Below are 18,050 nucleotides of genomic sequence, written 5' to 3' on the forward strand. Positions count from 1 at the left end.
GTTTTTCATCAGAAAATGGATTTTTTGGACTTTAGAAAAATTGATTCAAAATATCATTTGGATTGTGCCTCATGTTGAATAACTACTTTTTAAAGCCTCAATGTGACCAAAATTACCATTTTTACAGACTTTTTCTCCTACTAGAAGCTTCTATTTCGACCAATTTCAGGCATTAAAATGACTCTAAACACACTTATTTTAGTTCCAAAAGTGATAATTCATATGCAATAGTCATTTACAGTCAAAAAAATTAAACATTAAAAAATTACCATTTCTGACCATCTGGAGAAAGTTCAACAGGTCACGGGTCATCGTTTTTCATCAGAAAATTGATTTTTGGACTTTAGAAAAAATGATTCAAAATGTCATTTGAATTGTGCCTCATGTTGAATAACTACTTTTTAAAGCCTCGATGTGACCAAAATTGCCATTTTTACAGACTTTTTCTCCTACTAGAAGCTTCTATTTCGACCAATTTCAGGCATTAAAATGACTCTAAACACACTTATTTTAGTTCCAAAAGTGATAATTCACATGCGATAGTCATTTACAGTCAAAAAATTAAACATTAAAAAATTACCATTTCTGACCATCTGGAGAAATTTCGACAGGTCGCGGGTCATCGTTTTTCATCAGAAAATGGATTTTTTGGACTTTAGAAAAATTGATTAAAAATGTCATTTGGATTGTTCCTCATGTTGAATAACTACTTTTTAAAGCCTCTATGTGACCAAAATTGCCATTTTTACAGACTTTTTCTCCTACTAGAAGCTTCTATTTCGACCAACTTCAGGCATTAAAATGACTCTAAACACACTTATTTTAGTTCCACAAGTGATAATTCACTTGCAATAGTCATTTACAGTCAAAAAATTAAACATTAAAAAATTTCCATTTCTGACCATCTGGAGAAATTTCGACAGGTCGCGGGTCATCGTTTTCTCATCAGAAAATGGATTTTTTGGACTTTAGAAAAATTGATTCAAAATGTCATTTGGATTGTGCCTCATGTTGAATAACCACTTTTTAAAGCCTCAATGTGACCAAAATTGCCATTTTTACAGACTTTTTCTCCTACTAGAAGCTTCTATTTCGAACAATTTCAGGCATTTAAATGACTCTAAACACACTTATTTTAGTTCCAAAAGTGATAATTCACATGCAATAGTCATTTACAGTCAAAAAATAAAACATTCAAAAATTACCATTTCTGGCCATCTGGACAAATTTCGACAGGTCGCGGGTCATCGTTTTTCATCAGAAAATGGATTTTTTGGACTTTAGAAAAATTGATTCAAAATGTCATTTGGATTGTGCCTCATGTTGAATAACTACTTTTTAAAGCCTCAATGTGACCAAAATTGCCATTTTTACAGACTTTTTCTCCTACTAGAAGCTTCTATTTCGAACAATTTCAGGCATTAAAATGACTCTAAACACACTTATTTTAGTTCCAAAAGTGATAATTCACATGCAATAGTCATTTACAGTCAAAAAATAAAACATTCAAAAATTACCATTTCTGACCATCTGGAGAAATTTCGACAGGTCGCGGGTCATCGTTTTTCATCAGAAAATGGATTTTTTGGACTTTAGAAAAATTGATTCAAAATGTCATTTGGATTGTGCCTCATGTTGAATAACTACTTTTTAAAGCCTCAATGTGACCAAAATTGCCATTTTTACAGACTTTTTCTCCTACTAGAAGCTTCTATTTCGACCAACTTCAGGCATTAAAATGACTCTAAACACACTTATTTTAGTTCCACAATTGATAATTCACTTGCAATAGTCATTTACAGTCAAAAAATTAAACATTAAAAAATGTCCATTTCTGACCATCTGGAGAAATTTCGACAGGTCAGGGTTTATCGTTTTTCATCAGAAAATGGATTTTTTGGACTTTAGAAAAATTGATTCAAAATATCATTTGGATTGTGCCTCATGTTGAATAACTACTTTTTAAAGCCTCAATGTGACCAAAATTACCATTTTTACAGACTTTTTCTCCTACTAGAAGCTTCTATTTCGACCAATTTCAGGCATTAAAATGACTCTAAACACACTTATTTTAGTTCCAAAAGTGATAATTCATATGCAATAGTCATTTACAGTCAAAAAAATTAAACATTAAAAAATTACCATTTCTGACCATCTGGAGAAAGTTCAACAGGTCACGGGTCATCGTTTTTCATCAGAAAATTGATTTTTGGACTTTAGAAAAAATGATTCAAAATGTCATTTGAATTGTGCCTCATGTTGAATAACTACTTTTTAAAGCCTCGATGTGACCAAAATTGCCATTTTTACAGACTTTTTCTCCTACTAGAAGCTTCTATTTCGACCAATTTCAGGCATTAAAATGGCTCTAAACACACTTATTTTAGTTCCAAAAGTGATAATTCACATGCGATAGTCATTTACAGTCAAAAAATTAAACATTAAAAAATTACCATTTCTGACCATCTGGAGAAATTTCGACAGGTCGCGGGTCATCGTTTTTCATCAGAAAATGGATTTTTTGGACTTTAGAAAAAATTGATTCAAAACGTCATTTGGATTGTGCCTCATGTTGAATAACTACTTTTTAAAACCTCAATGTGACCAAAATTGCCATTTTTACAGACTTTTTCTCCTACTAGAAGCTTCTATTTCGACCAATTTCAGGCATTAAAATGACTCTAAACACACTTATTTTAGTTCCAAAAGTGATAATTCACATGCGATAGTCATTTACAGTCAAAAAATTAAACATTAAAAAATTACCATTTCTGACCATCTGGAGAAATTTCGACAGGTCGCGGGTCATCGTTTTTCATCAGAAAATGGATTTTTTGGACTTTAGAAAAATTGATTAAAAATGTCATTTGGATTGTTCCTCATGTTGAATAACTACTTTTTAAAGCCTCTATGTGACCAAAATTGCCATTTTTACAGACTTTTTCTCCTACTAGAAGCTTCTATTTCGACCAACTTCAGGCATTAAAATGACTCTAAACACACTTATTTTAGTTCCACAAGTGATAATTCACTTGCAATAGTCATTTACAGTCAAAAAATTAAACATTAAAAAATTTCCATTTCTGACCATCTGGAGAAATTTCGACAGGTCGCGGGTCATTGTTTTCTCATCAGAAAATGGATTTTTTGGACTTTAGAAAAATTGATTCAAAATGTCATTTGGATTGTGTCTCATGTTGAATAACTACTTTTTAAAGCCTCAATGTGACCAAAATTGCCATTTTTACAGACTTTTTCTCCTACTAGAAGCTTCTATTTCGAACAATTTCAGGCATTTAAATGACTCTAAACACACTTATTTTAGTTCCAAAAGTGATAATTCACATGCAATAGTCATTTACAGTCAAAAAATAAAACATTCAAAAATTACCATTTCTGACCATCTGGAGAAATTTCGACAGGTCGCGGGTCATCGTTTTTCATCAGAAAATGGATTTTTTGGACTTTAGAAAAATTGATTCAAAATGTCATTTGGATTGTGCCTCATGTTGAATAACTACTTTTTAAAGCCTCAATGTGACCAAAATTGCCATTTTTACAGACTTTTTCTCCTACTAGAAGCTTCTATTTCGAACAATTTCAGGCATTAAAATGACTCTAAACACACTTATTTTAGTTCCAAAAGTGATAATTCACATGCAATAGTCATTTACAGTCAAAAAATAAAACGTTCAAAAATTACCATTTCTGACCATCTGGAGAAATTTCGACAGGTCGCGGGTCATCGTTTTTCATCAGAAAATGGATTTTTTGGACTTTAGAAAAATTGATTCAAAATGTCATTTGGATTGTGCCTCATGTTGAATAACTACTTTTTAAAGCCTCAATGTGACCAAAATTGCCATTTTTACAGACTTTTTCTCCTACTAGAAGCTTCTATTTCGACCAACTTCAGGCATTAAAATGACTCTAAACACACTTATTTTAGTTCCACAATTGATAATTCACTTGCAATAGTCATTTACAGTCAAAAAATTAAACATTAAAAAATGTCCATTTCTGACCATCTGGAGAAATTTCGACAGGTCAGGGTTTATCGTTTTTCATCAGAAAATGGATTTTTTGGACTTTAGAAAAATTGATTCAAAATATCATTTGGATTGTGCCTCATGTTGAATAACTACTTTTTAAAGCCTCAATGTGACCAAAATTACCATTTTTACAGACTTTTTCTCCTACTAGAAGCTTCTATTTCGACCAATTTCAGGCATTAAAATGACTCTAAACACACTTATTTTAGTTCCAAAAGTGATAATTCATATGCAATAGTCATTTACAGTCAAAAAAATTAAACATTAAAAAATTACCATTTCTGACCATCTGGAGAAAGTTCAACAGGTCACGGGTCATCGTTTTTCATCAGAAAATTGATTTTTGGACTTTAGAAAAAATGATTCAAAATGTCATTTGAATTGTGCCTCATGTTGAATAACTACTTTTTAAAGCCTCGATGTGACCAAAATTGCCATTTTTACAGACTTTTTCTCCTACTAGAAGCTTCTATTTCGACCAATTTCAGGCATTAAAATGACTCTAAACACACTTATTTTAGTTCCAAAAGTGATAATTCACATGCAATAGTCATTTACAGTCAAAAAATAAAACATTCAAAAATTACCATTTCTGGCCATCTGGACAAATTTCGACAGGTCGCGGGTCATCGTTTTTCATCAGAAAATGGATTTTTTGGACTTTAGAAAAATTGATTCAAAATGTCATTTGGATTGTGCCTCATGTTGAATAACTACTTTTTAAAGCCTCAATGTGACCAAAATTGCCATTTTTACAGACTTTTTCTCCTACTAGAAGCTTCTATTTCGAACAATTTCAGGCATTAAAATGACTCTAAACACACTTATTTTAGTTCCAAAAGTGATAATTCACATGCAATAGTCATTTACAGTCAAAAAATAAAACATTCAAAAATTACCATTTCTGACCATCTGGAGAAATTTCGACAGGTCGCGGGTCATCGTTTTTCATCAGAAAATGGATTTTTTGGACTTTAGAAAAATTGATTCAAAATGTCATTTGGATTGTGCCTCATGTTGAATAACTACTTTTTAAAGCCTCAATGTGACCAAAATTGCCATTTTTACAGACTTTTTCTCCTACTAGAAGCTTCTATTTCGACCAACTTCAGGCATTAAAATGACTCTAAACACACTTATTTTAGTTCCACAATTGATAATTCACTTGCAATAGTCATTTACAGTCAAAAAATTAAACATTAAAAAATGTCCATTTCTGACCATCTGGAGAAATTTCGACAGGTCAGGGTTTATCGTTTTTCATCAGAAAATGGATTTTTTGGACTTTAGAAAAATTGATTCAAAATATCATTTGGATTGTGCCTCATGTTGAATAACTACTTTTTAAAGCCTCAATGTGACCAAAATTACCATTTTTACAGACTTTTTCTCCTTCTAGAAGCTTCTATTTCGACCAATTTCAGGCATTAAAATGACTCTAAACACACTTATTTTAGTTCCAAAAGTGATAATTCATATGCAATAGTCATTTACAGTCAAAAAAATTAAACATTAAAAAATTACCATTTCTGACCATCTGGAGAAAGTTCAACAGGTCACGGGTCATCGTTTTTCATCAGAAAATTGATTTTTGGACTTTAGAAAAAATGATTCAAAATGTCATTTGAATTGTGTCTCATGTTGAATAACTACTTTTTAAAGCCTCGATGTGACCAAAATAGCCATTTTGACAGACTTTTTCTCCTACTAGAAGCTTCTATTTCGACCAATTTCAGGCATTAAAATGGCTCTAAACACACTTATTTTAGTTCCAAAAGTGATAATTCACATGCGATAGTCATTTACAGTCAAAAAATTAAACATTAAAAAATTACCATTTCTGACCATCTGGAGAAATTTCGACAGGTCGCGGGTCATCGTTTTTCATCAGAAAATGGATTTTTTGGACTTTAGAAAAAATTGATTCAAAACGTCATTTGGATTGTGCCTCATGTTGAATAACTACTTTTTAAAACCTCAATGTGACCAAAATTGCCATTTTTACAGACTTTTTCTCCTACTAGAAGCTTCTATTTCGACCAATTTCAGGCATTAAAATGACTCTAAACACACTTATTTTAGTTCCAAAAGTGATAATTCACATGCGATAGTCATTTACAGTCAAAAAATTAAACATTAAAAAATTACCATTTCTGACCATCTGGAGAAATTTCGACAGGTCGCGGGTCATCGTTTTTCATCAGAAAATGGATTTTTTGGACTTTAGAAAAATTGATTAAAAATGTCATTTGGATTGTTCCTCATGTTGAATAACTACTTTTTAAAGCCTCTATGTGACCAAAATTGCCATTTTTACAGACTTTTTCTCCTACTAGAAGCTTCTATTTCGACCAACTTCAGGCATTAAAATGACTCTAAACACACTTATTTTAGTTCCACAAGTGATAATTCACTTGCAATATTCATTTACAGTCAAAAAATTAAACATTAAAAAATTTCCATTTCTGACCATCTGGAGAAATTTCGACAGGTCGCGGGTCATCGTTTTCTCATCAGAAAATGGATTTTTTGGACTTTAGAAAAATTGATTCAAAATGTCATTTGGATTGTGTCTCATGTTGAATAACTACTTTTTAAAGCCTCAATGTGACCAAAATTGCCATTTTTACAGACTTTTTCTCCTACTAGAAGCTTCTATTTCGAACAATTTCAGGCATTTAAATGACTCTAAACACACTTATTTTAGTTCCAAAAGTGATAATTCACATGCAATAGTCATTTACAGTCAAAAAATAAAACATTCAAAAATTACCATTTCTGACCATCTGGAGAAATTTCGACAGGTCGCGGGTCATCGTTTTTCATCAGAAAATGGATTTTTTGGACTTTAGAAAAATTGATTCAAAATGTCATTTGGATTGTGCCTCATGTTGAATAACTACTTTTTAAAGCCTCAATGTGACCAAAATTGCCATTTTTACAGACTTTTTCTCCTACTAGAAGCTTCTATTTCGAACAATTTCAGGCATTAAAATGACTCTAAACACACTTATTTTAGTTCCAAAAGTGATAATTCACATGCAATAGTCATTTACAGTCAAAAAATAAAACATTCAAAAATTACCATTTCTGACCATCTGGAGAAATTTCGACAGGTCGCGGGTCATCGTTTTTCATCAGAAAATGGATTTTTTGGACTTTAGAAAAATTGATTCAAAATGTCATTTGGATTGTGCCTCATGTTGAATAACTACTTTTTAAAGCCTCAATGTGACCAAAATTGCCATTTTTACAGACTTTTTCTCCTACTAGAAGCTTCTATTTCGACCAACTTCAGGCATTAAAATGACTCTAAACACACTTATTTTAGTTCCACAAGTGATAATTCACTTGCAATAGTCATTTACAGTCAAAAAATTAAACATTAAAAAATTTCCATTTCTGACCATCTGGAGAAATTTCGACAGGTCGCGGGTCATCGTTTTCTCATCAGAAAATGGATTTTTTGGACTTTAGAAAAATTGATTCAAAATGTCATTTGGATTGTGCCTCATGTTGAATAACTACTTTTTAAAGCCTCAATGTGACCAAAATTGCCATTTTTACAGACTTTTTCTCCTACTAGAAGCTTCTATTTCGAACAATTTCAGGCATTTAAATGACTCTAAACACACTTATTTTAGTTCCAAAAGTGATAATTCACATGCAATAGTCATTTACAGTCAAAAAATAAAACATTCAAAAATTACCATTTCTGACCATCTGGACAAATTTCGACAGGTCGCGGGTCATCGTTTTTCATCAGAAAATGGATTTTTTGGACTTTAGAAAAATTGATTCAAAATGTCATTTGGATTGTGCCTCATGTTGAATAACTACTTTTTAAAGCCTCAATGTGACCAAAATTGCCATTTTTACAGACTTTTTCTCCTACTAGAAGCTTCTATTTCGAACAATTTCAGGCATTAAAATGACTCTAAACACACTTATTTTAGTTCCAAAAGTGATAATTCACATGCAATAGTCATTTACAGTCAAAAAATAAAACATTCAAAAATTACCATTTCTGACCATCTGGAGAAATTTCGACAGGTCGCGGGTCATCGTTTTTCATCAGAAAATGGATTTTTTGGACTTTAGAAAAATTGATTCAAAATGTCATTTGGATTGTGCCTCATGTTGAATAACTACTTTTTAAAGCCTCAATGTGACCAAAATTGCCATTTTTACAGACTTTTTCTCCTACTAGAAGCTTCTATTTCGACCAACTTCAGGCATTAAAATGACTCTAAACACACTTATTTTAGTTCCACAATTGATAATTCACTTGCAATAGTCATTTACAGTCAAAAAATTAAACATTAAAAAATGTCCATTTCTGACCATCTGGAGAAATTTCGACAGGTCAGGGTTTATCGTTTTTCATCAGAAAATGGATTTTTTGGACTTTAGAAAAATTGATTCAAAATATCATTTGGATTGTGCCTCATGTTGAATAACTACTTTTTAAAGCCTCAATGTGACCAAAATTACCATTTTTACAGACTTTTTCTCCTACTAGAAGCTTCTATTTCGACCAATTTCAGGCATTAAAATGACTCTAAACACACTTATTTTAGTTCCAAAAGTGATAATTCATATGCAATAGTCATTTACAGTCAAAAAAATTAAACATTAAAAAATTACCATTTCTGACCATCTGGAGAAAGTTCAACAGGTCACGGGTCATCGTTTTTCATCAGAAAATTGATTTTTGGACTTTAGAAAAAATGATTCAAAATGTCATTTGAATTGTGCCTCATGTTGAATAACTACTTTTTAAAGCCTCGATGTGACCAAAATTGCCATTTTTACAGACTTTTTCTCCTACTAGAAGCTTCTATTTCGACCAATTTCAGGCATTAAAATGACTCTAAACACACTTATTTTAGTTCCAAAAGTGATAATTCACATGCGATAGTCATTTACAGTCAAAAAATTAAACATTAAAAAATTACCATTTCTGACCATCTGGAGAAATTTCGACAGGTCGCGGGTCATCGTTTTTCATCAGAAAATGGATTTTTTGGACTTTAGAAAAATTGATTAAAAATGTCATTTGGATTGTTCCTCATGTTGAATAACTACTTTTTAAAGCCTCTATGTGACCAAAATTGCCATTTTTACAGACTTTTTCTCCTACTAGAAGCTTCTATTTCGACCAACTTCAGGCATTAAAATGACTCTAAACACACTTATTTTAGTCCCACAAGTGATAATTCACTTGCAATAGTCATTTACAGTCAAAAAATTAAACATTAAAAAATTTCCATTTCTGACCATCTGGAGAAATTTCGACAGGTCGCGGGTCATCGTTTTCTCATCAGAAAATGGATTTTTTGGACTTTAGAAAAATTGATTCAAAATGTCATTTGGATTGTGCCTCATGTTGAATAACTACTTTTTAAAGCCTCAATGTGACCAAAATTGCCATTTTTACAGACTTTTTCTCCTACTAGAAGCTTCTATTTCGAACAATTTCAGGCATTTAAATGACTCTAAACACACTTATTTTAGTTCCAAAAGTGATAATTCACATGCAATAGTCATTTACAGTCAAAAAATAAAACATTCAAAAATTACCATTTCTGGCCATCTGGACAAATTTCGACAGGTCGCGGGTCATCGTTTTTCATCAGAAAATGGATTTTTTGGACTTTAGAAAAATTGATTCAAAATGTCATTTGGATTGTGCCTCATGTTGAATAACTACTTTTTAAAGCCTCAATGTGACCAAAATTGCCATTTTTACAGACTTTTTCTCCTACTAGAAGCTTCTATTTCGAACAATTTCAGGCATTAAAATGACTCTAAACACACTTATTTTAGTTCCAAAAGTGATAATTCACATGCAATAGTCATTTACAGTCAAAAAATAAAACATTCAAAAATTACCATTTCTGACCATCTGGAGAAATTTCGACAGGTCGCGGGTCATCGTTTTTCATCAGAAAATGGATTTTTTGGACTTTAGAAAAATTGATTCAAAATGTCATTTGGATTGTGCCTCATGTTGAATAACTACTTTTTAAAGCCTCAATGTGACCAAAATTGCCATTTTTACAGACTTTTTCTCCTACTAGAAGCTTCTATTTCGACCAACTTCAGGCATTAAAATGACTCTAAACACACTTATTTTAGTTCCACAATTGATAATTCACTTGCAATAGTCATTTACAGTCAAAAAATTAAACATTAAAAAATGTCCATTTCTGACCATCTGGAGAAATTTCGACAGGTCAGGGTTTATCGTTTTTCATCAGAAAATGGATTTTTTGGACTTTAGAAAAATTGATTCAAAATATCATTTGGATTGTGCCTCATGTTGAATAACTACTTTTTAAAGCCTCAATGTGACCAAAATTACCATTTTTACAGACTTTTTCTCCTACTAGAAGCTTCTATTTCGACCAATTTCAGGCATTAAAATGACTCTAAACACACTTATTTTAGTTCCAAAAGTGATAATTCATATGCAATAGTCATTTACAGTCAAAAAAATTAAACATTAAAAAATTACCATTTCTGACCATCTGGAGAAAGTTCAACAGGTCACGGGTCATCGTTTTTCATCAGAAAATTGATTTTTGGACTTTAGAAAAAATGATTCAAAATGTCATTTGAATTGTGCCTCATGTTGAATAACTACTTTTTAAAGCCTCGATGTGACCAAAATTGCCATTTTTACAGACTTTTTCTCCTACTAGAAGCTTCTATTTCGACCAATTTCAGGCATTAAAATGGCTCTAAACACACTTATTTTAGTTCCAAAAGTGATAATTCACATGCGATAGTCATTTACAGTCAAAAAATTAAACATTAAAAAATTACCATTTCTGACCATCTGGAGAAATTTCGACAGGTCGCGGGTCATCGTTTTCTCATCAGAAAATGGATTTTTTGGACTTTAGAAAAATTGATTCAAAATGTCATTTGGATTGTGCCTCATGTTGAATAACTACTTTTTAAAGCCTCAATGTGACCAAAATTGCCATTTTTACAGACTTTTTCTCCTACTAGAAGCTTCTATTTCGAACAATTTCAGGCATTTAAATGACTCTAAACACACTTATTTTAGTTCCAAAAGTGATAATTCACATGCAATAGTCATTTACAGTCAAAAAATAAAACATTCAAAAATTACCATTTCTGGCCATCTGGACAAATTTCGACAGGTCGCGGGTCATCGTTTTTCATCAGAAAATGGATTTTTTGGACTTTAGAAAAATTGATTCAAAATGTCATTTGGATTGTGCCTCATGTTGAATAACTACTTTTTAAAGCCTCAATGTGACCAAAATTGCCATTTTTACAGACTTTTTCTCCTACTAGAAGCTTCTATTTCGAACAATTTCAGGCATTAAAATGACTCTAAACACACTTATTTTAGTTCCAAAAGTGATAATTCACATGCAATAGTCATTTACAGTCAAAAAAAAAAACATTCAAAAATTACCATTTCTGACCATCTGGAGAAATTTCGACAGGTCGCGGGTCATCGTTTTTCATCAGAAAATGGATTTTTTGGACTTTAGAAAAATTGATTCAAAATGTCATTTGGATTGTGCCTCATGTTGAATAACTACTTTTTAAAGCCTCAATGTGACCAAAATTGCCATTTTTACAGACTTTTTCTCCTACTAGAAGCTTCTATTTCGACCAACTTCAGGCATTAAAATGACTCTAAACACACTTATTTTAGTTCCACAATTGATAATTCACTTGCAATAGTCATTTACAGTCAAAAAATTAAACATTAAAAAATGTCCATTTCTGACCATCTGGAGAAATTTCGACAGGTCAGGGTTTATCGTTTTTCATCAGAAAATGGATTTTTTGGACTTTAGAAAAATTGATTCAAAATATCATTTGGATTGTGCCTCATGTTGAATAACTACTTTTTAAAGCCTCAATGTGACCAAAATTACCATTTTTACAGACTTTTTCTCCTACTAGAAGCTTCTATTTCGACCAATTTCAGGCATTAAAATGACTCTAAACACACTTATTTTAGTTCCAAAAGTGATAATTCATATGCAATAGTCATTTACAGTCAAAAAAATTAAACATTAAAAAATTACCATTTCTGACCATCTGGAGAAAGTTCAACAGGTCACGGGTCATCGTTTTTCATCAGAAAATTGATTTTTGGACTTTAGAAAAAATGATTCAAAATGTCATTTGAATTGTGCCTCATGTTGAATAACTACTTTTTAAAGCCTCGATGTGACCAAAATTGCCATTTTTACAGACTTTTTCTCCTACTAGAAGCTTCTATTTCGACCAATTTCAGGCATTAAAATGGCTCTAAACACACTTATTTTAGTTCCAAAAGTGATAATTCACATGCGATAGTCATTTACAGTCAAAAAATTAAACATTAAAAAATTACCATTTCTGACCATCTGGAGAAATTTCGACAGGTCGCGGGTCATCGTTTTTCATCAGAAAATGGATTTTTTGGACTTTAGAAAAAATTGATTCAAAACGTCATTTGGATTGTGCCTCATGTTGAATAACTACTTTTTAAAACCTCAATGTGACCAAAATTGCCATTTTTACAGACTTTTTCTCCTACTAGAAGCTTCTATTTCGACCAATTTCAGGCATTAAAATGACTCTAAACACACTTATTTTAGTTCCAAAAGTGATAATTCACATGCGATAGTCATTTACAGTCAAAAAATTAAACATTAAAAAATTACCATTTCTGACCATCTGGAGAAATTTCGACAGGTCGCGGGTCATCGTTTTTCATCAGAAAATGGATTTTTTGGACTTTAGAAAAATTGATTAAAAATGTCATTTGGATTGTTCCTCATGTTGAATAACTACTTTTTAAAGCCTCTATGTGACCAAAATTGCCATTTTTACAGACTTTTTCTCCTACTAGAAGCTTCTATTTCGACCAACTTCAGGCATTAAAATGACTCTAAACACACTTATTTTAGTTCCACAAGTGATAATTCACTTGCAATAGTCATTTACAGTCAAAAAATTAAACATTAAAAAATTTCCATTTCTGACCATCTGGAGAAATTTCGACAGGTCGCGGGTCATCGTTTTCTCATCAGAAAATGGATTTTTTGGACTTTAGAAAAATTGATTCAAAATGTCATTTGGATTGTGTCTCATGTTGAATAACTACTTTTTAAAGCCTCAATGTGACCAAAATTGCCATTTTTACAGACTTTTTCTCCTACTAGAAGCTTCTATTTCGAACAATTTCAGGCATTTAAATGACTCTAAACACACTTATTTTAGTTCCAAAAGTGATAATTCACATGCAATAGTCATTTACAGTCAAAAAATAAAACATTCAAAAATTACCATTTCTGACCATCTGGAGAAATTTCGACAGGTCGCGGGTCATCGTTTTTCATCAGAAAATGGATTTTTTGGACTTTAGAAAAATTGATTCAAAATGTCATTTGGATTGTGCCTCATGTTGAATAACTACTTTTTAAAGCCTCAATGTGACCAAAATTGCCATTTTTACAGACTTTTTCTCCTACTAGAAGCTTCTATTTCGAACAATTTCAGGCATTAAAATGACTCTAAACACACTTATTTTAGTTCCAAAAGTGATAATTCACATGCAATAGTCATTTACAGTCAAAAAATAAAACATTCAAAAATTACCATTTCTGACCATCTGGAGAAATTTCGACAGGTCGCGGGTCATCGTTTTTCATCAGAAAATGGATTTTTTGGACTTTAGAAAAATTGATTCAAAATGTCATTTGGATTGTGCCTCATGTTGAATAACTACTTTTTAAAGCCTCAATGTGACCAAAATTGCCATTTTTACAGACTTTTTCTCCTACTAGAAGCTTCTATTTCGACCAACTTCAGGCATTAAAATGACTCTAAACACACTTATTTTAGTTCCACAATTGATAATTCACTTGCAATAGTCATTTACAGTCAAAAAATTAAACATTAAAAAATGTCCATTTCTGACCATCTGGAGAAATTTCGACAGGTCAGGGTTTATCGTTTTTCATCAGAAAATGGATTTTTTGGACTTTAGAAAAATTGATTCAAAATATCATTTGGATTGTGCCTCATGTTGAATAACTACTTTTTAAAGCCTCAATGTGACCAAAATTACCATTTTTACAGACTTTTTCTCCTACTAGAAGCTTCTATTTCGACCAATTTCAGGCATTAAAATGACTCTAAACACACTTATTTTAGTTCCAAAAGTGATAATTCATATGCAATAGTCATTTACAGTCAAAAAAATTAAACATTAAAAAATTACCATTTCTGACCATCTGGAGAAAGTTCAACAGGTCACGGGTCATCGTTTTTCATCAGAAAATTGATTTTTGGACTTTAGAAAAAATGATTCAAAATGTCATTTGAATTGTGCCTCATGTTGAATAACTACTTTTTAAAGCCTCGATGTGACCAAAATTGCCATTTTTACAGACTTTTTCTCCTACTAGAAGCTTCTATTTCGACCAATTTCAGGCATTAAAATGACTCTAAACACACTTATTTTAGTTCCAAAAGTGATAATTCACATGCGATAGTCATTTACAGTCAAAAAATTAAACATTAAAAAATTACCATTTCTGACCATCTGGAGAAATTTCGACAGGTCGCGGGTCATCGTTTTTCATCAGAAAATGGATTTTTTGGACTTTAGAAAAAATTGATTCAAAACGTCATTTGGATTGTGCCTCATGTTGAATAACTACTTTTTAAAACCTCAATGTGACCAAAATTGCCATTTTTACAGACTTTTTCTCCTACTAGAAGCTTCTATTTCGACCAATTTCAGGCATTAAAATGACTCTAAACACACTTATTTTAGTTCCAAAAGTGATAATTCACATGCGATAGTCATTTACAGTCAAAAAATTAAACATTAAAAAATTACCATTTCTGACCATCTGGAGAAATTTCGACAGGTCGCGGGTCATCGTTTTCTCATCAGAAAATGGATTTTTTGGACTTTAGAAAAATTGATTAAAAATGTCATTTGGATTGTTCCTCATGTTGAATAACTACTTTTTAAAGCCTCTATGTGACCAAAATTGCCATTTTTACAGACTTTTTCTCCTACTAGAAGCTTCTATTTCGACCAACTTCAGGCATTAAAATGACTCTAAACACACTTATTTTAGTTCCACAAGTGATAATTCACTTGCAATAGTCATTTACAGTCAAAAAATTAAACATTAAAAAATTTCCATTTCTGACCATCTGGAGAAATTTCGACAGGTCGCGGGTCATCGTTTTCTCATCAGAAAATGGATTTTTTGGACTTTAGAAAAATTGATTCAAAATGTCATTTGGATTGTGCCTCATGTTGAATAACTACTTTTTAAAGCCTCAATGTGACCAAAATTGCCATTTTTACAGACTTTTTCTCCTACTAGAAGCTTCTATTTCGAACAATTTCAGGCATTTAAATGACTCTAAACACACTTATTTTAGTTCCAAAAGTGATAATTCACATGCAATAGTCATTTACAGTCAAAAAATAAAACATTCAAAAATTACCATTTCTGGCCATCTGGACAAATTTCGACAGGTCGCGGGTCATCGTTTTTCATCAGAAAATGGATTTTTTGGACTTTAGAAAAATTGATTCAAAATGTCATTTGGATTGTGCCTCATGTTGAATAACTACTTTTTAAAGCCTCAATGTGACCAAAATTGCCATTTTTACAGACTTTTTCTCCTACTAGAAGCTTCTATTTCGACCAACTTCAGGCATTAAAATGACTCTAAACACACTTATTTTAGTTCCACAATTGATAATTCACTTGCAATAGTCATTTACAGTCAAAAAATTAAACATTAAAAAATGTCCATTTCTGACCATCTGGAGAAATTTCGACAGGTCAGGGTTTATCGTTTTTCATCAGAAAATGGATTTTTTGGACTTTAGAAAAATTGATTCAAAATATCATTTGGATTGTGCCTCATGTTGAATAACTACTTTTTAAAGCCTCAATGTGACCAAAATTACCATTTTTACAGACTTTTTCTCCTACTAGAAGCTTCTATTTCGACCAATTTCAGGCATTAAAATGACTCTAAACACACTTATTTTAGTTCCAAAAGTGATAATTCATATGCAATAGTCATTTACAGTCAAAAAAATTAAACATTAAAAAATTACCATTTCTGACCATCTGGAGAAAGTTCAACAGGTCACGGGTCATCGTTTTTCATCAGAAAATTGATTTTTGGACTTTAGAAAAAATGATTCAAAATGTCATTTGAATTGTGCCTCATGTTGAATAACTACTTTTTAAAGCCTCGATGTGACCAAAATTGCCATTTTTACAGACTTTTTCTCCTACTAGAAGCTTCTATTTCGACCAATTTCAGGCATTAAAATGGCTCTAAACACACTTATTTTAGTTCCAAAAGTGATAATTCACATGCGATAGTCATTTACAGTCAAAAAATTAAACATTAAAAAATTACCATTTCTGACCATCTGGAGAAATTTCGACAGGTCGCGGGTCATCGTTTTTCATCAGAAAATGGATTTTTTGGACTTTAGAAAAAATTGATTCAAAACGTCATTTGGATTGTGCCTCATGTTGAATAACTACTTTTTAAAACCTCAATGTGACCAAAATTGCCATTTTTACAGACTTTTTCTCCTACTAGAAGCTTCTATTTCGACCAATTTCAGGCATTAAAATGACTCTAAACACACTTATTTTAGTTCCAAAAGTGATAATTCACATGCGATAGTCATTTACAGTCAAAAAATTAAACATTAAAAAATTACCATTTCTGACCATCTGGAGAAATTTCGACAGGTCGCGGGTCATCGTTTTTCATCAGAAAATGGATTTTTTGGACTTTAGAAAAATTGATTAAAAATGTCATTTGGATTGTTCCTCATGTTGAATAACTACTTTTTAAAGCCTCTATGTGACCAAAATTGCCATTTTTACAGACTTTTTCTCCTACTAGAAGCTTCTATTTCGACCAACTTCAGGCATTAAAATGACTCTAAACACACTTATTTTAGTTCCACAAGTGATAATTCACTTGCAATAGTCATTTACAGTCAAAAAATTAAACATTAAAAAATTTCCATTTCTGACCATCTGGAGAAATTTCGACAGGTCGCGGGTCATCGTTTTCTCATCAGAAAATGGATTTTTTGGACTTTAGAAAAATTGATTCAAAATGTCATTTGGATTGTGTCTCATGTTGAATAACTACTTTTTAAAGCCTCAATGTGACCAAAATTGCCATTTTTACAGACTTTTTCTCCTACTAGAAGCTTCTATTTCGAACAATTTCAGGCATTTAAATGACTCTAAACACACTTATTTTAGTTCCAAAAGTGATAATTCACATGCAATAGTCATTTACAGTCAAAAAATAAAACATTCAAAAATTACCATTTCTGACCATCTGGAGAAATTTCGACAGGTCGCGGGTCATCGTTTTTCATCAGAAAATGGATTTTTTGGACTTTAGAAAAATTGATTCAAAATGTCATTTGGATTGTGCCTCATGTTGAATAACTACTTTTTAAAGCCTCAATGTGACCAAAATTGCCATTTTTACAGACTTTTTCTCCTACTAGAAGCTTCTATTTCGAACAATTTCAGGCATTAAAATGACTCTAAACACACTTATTTTAGTTCCAAAAGTGATAATTCACATGCAATAGTCATTTACAGTCAAAAAATAAAACATTCAAAAATTACCATTTCTGACCATCTGGAGAAATTTCGACAGGTCGCGGGTCATCGTTTTTCATCAGAAAATGGATTTTTTGGACTTTAGAAAAATTGATTCAAAATGTCATTTGGATTGTGCCTCATGTTGAATAACTACTTTTTAAAGCCTCAATGTGACCAAAATTGCCATTTTTACAGACTTTTTCTCCTACTAGAAGCTTCTATTTCGACCAACTTCAGGCATTAAAATGACTCTAAACACACTTATTTTAGTTCCACAAGTGATAATTCACTTGCAATAGTCATTTACAGTCAAAAAATT

Source organism: Triturus cristatus, chromosome 5_2 (genome assembly GCF_964204655.1).
Source record: "Triturus cristatus chromosome 5_2, aTriCri1.1, whole genome shotgun sequence".
NCBI classification, from domain to species: domain Eukaryota; kingdom Metazoa; phylum Chordata; class Amphibia; order Caudata; family Salamandridae; genus Triturus; species Triturus cristatus.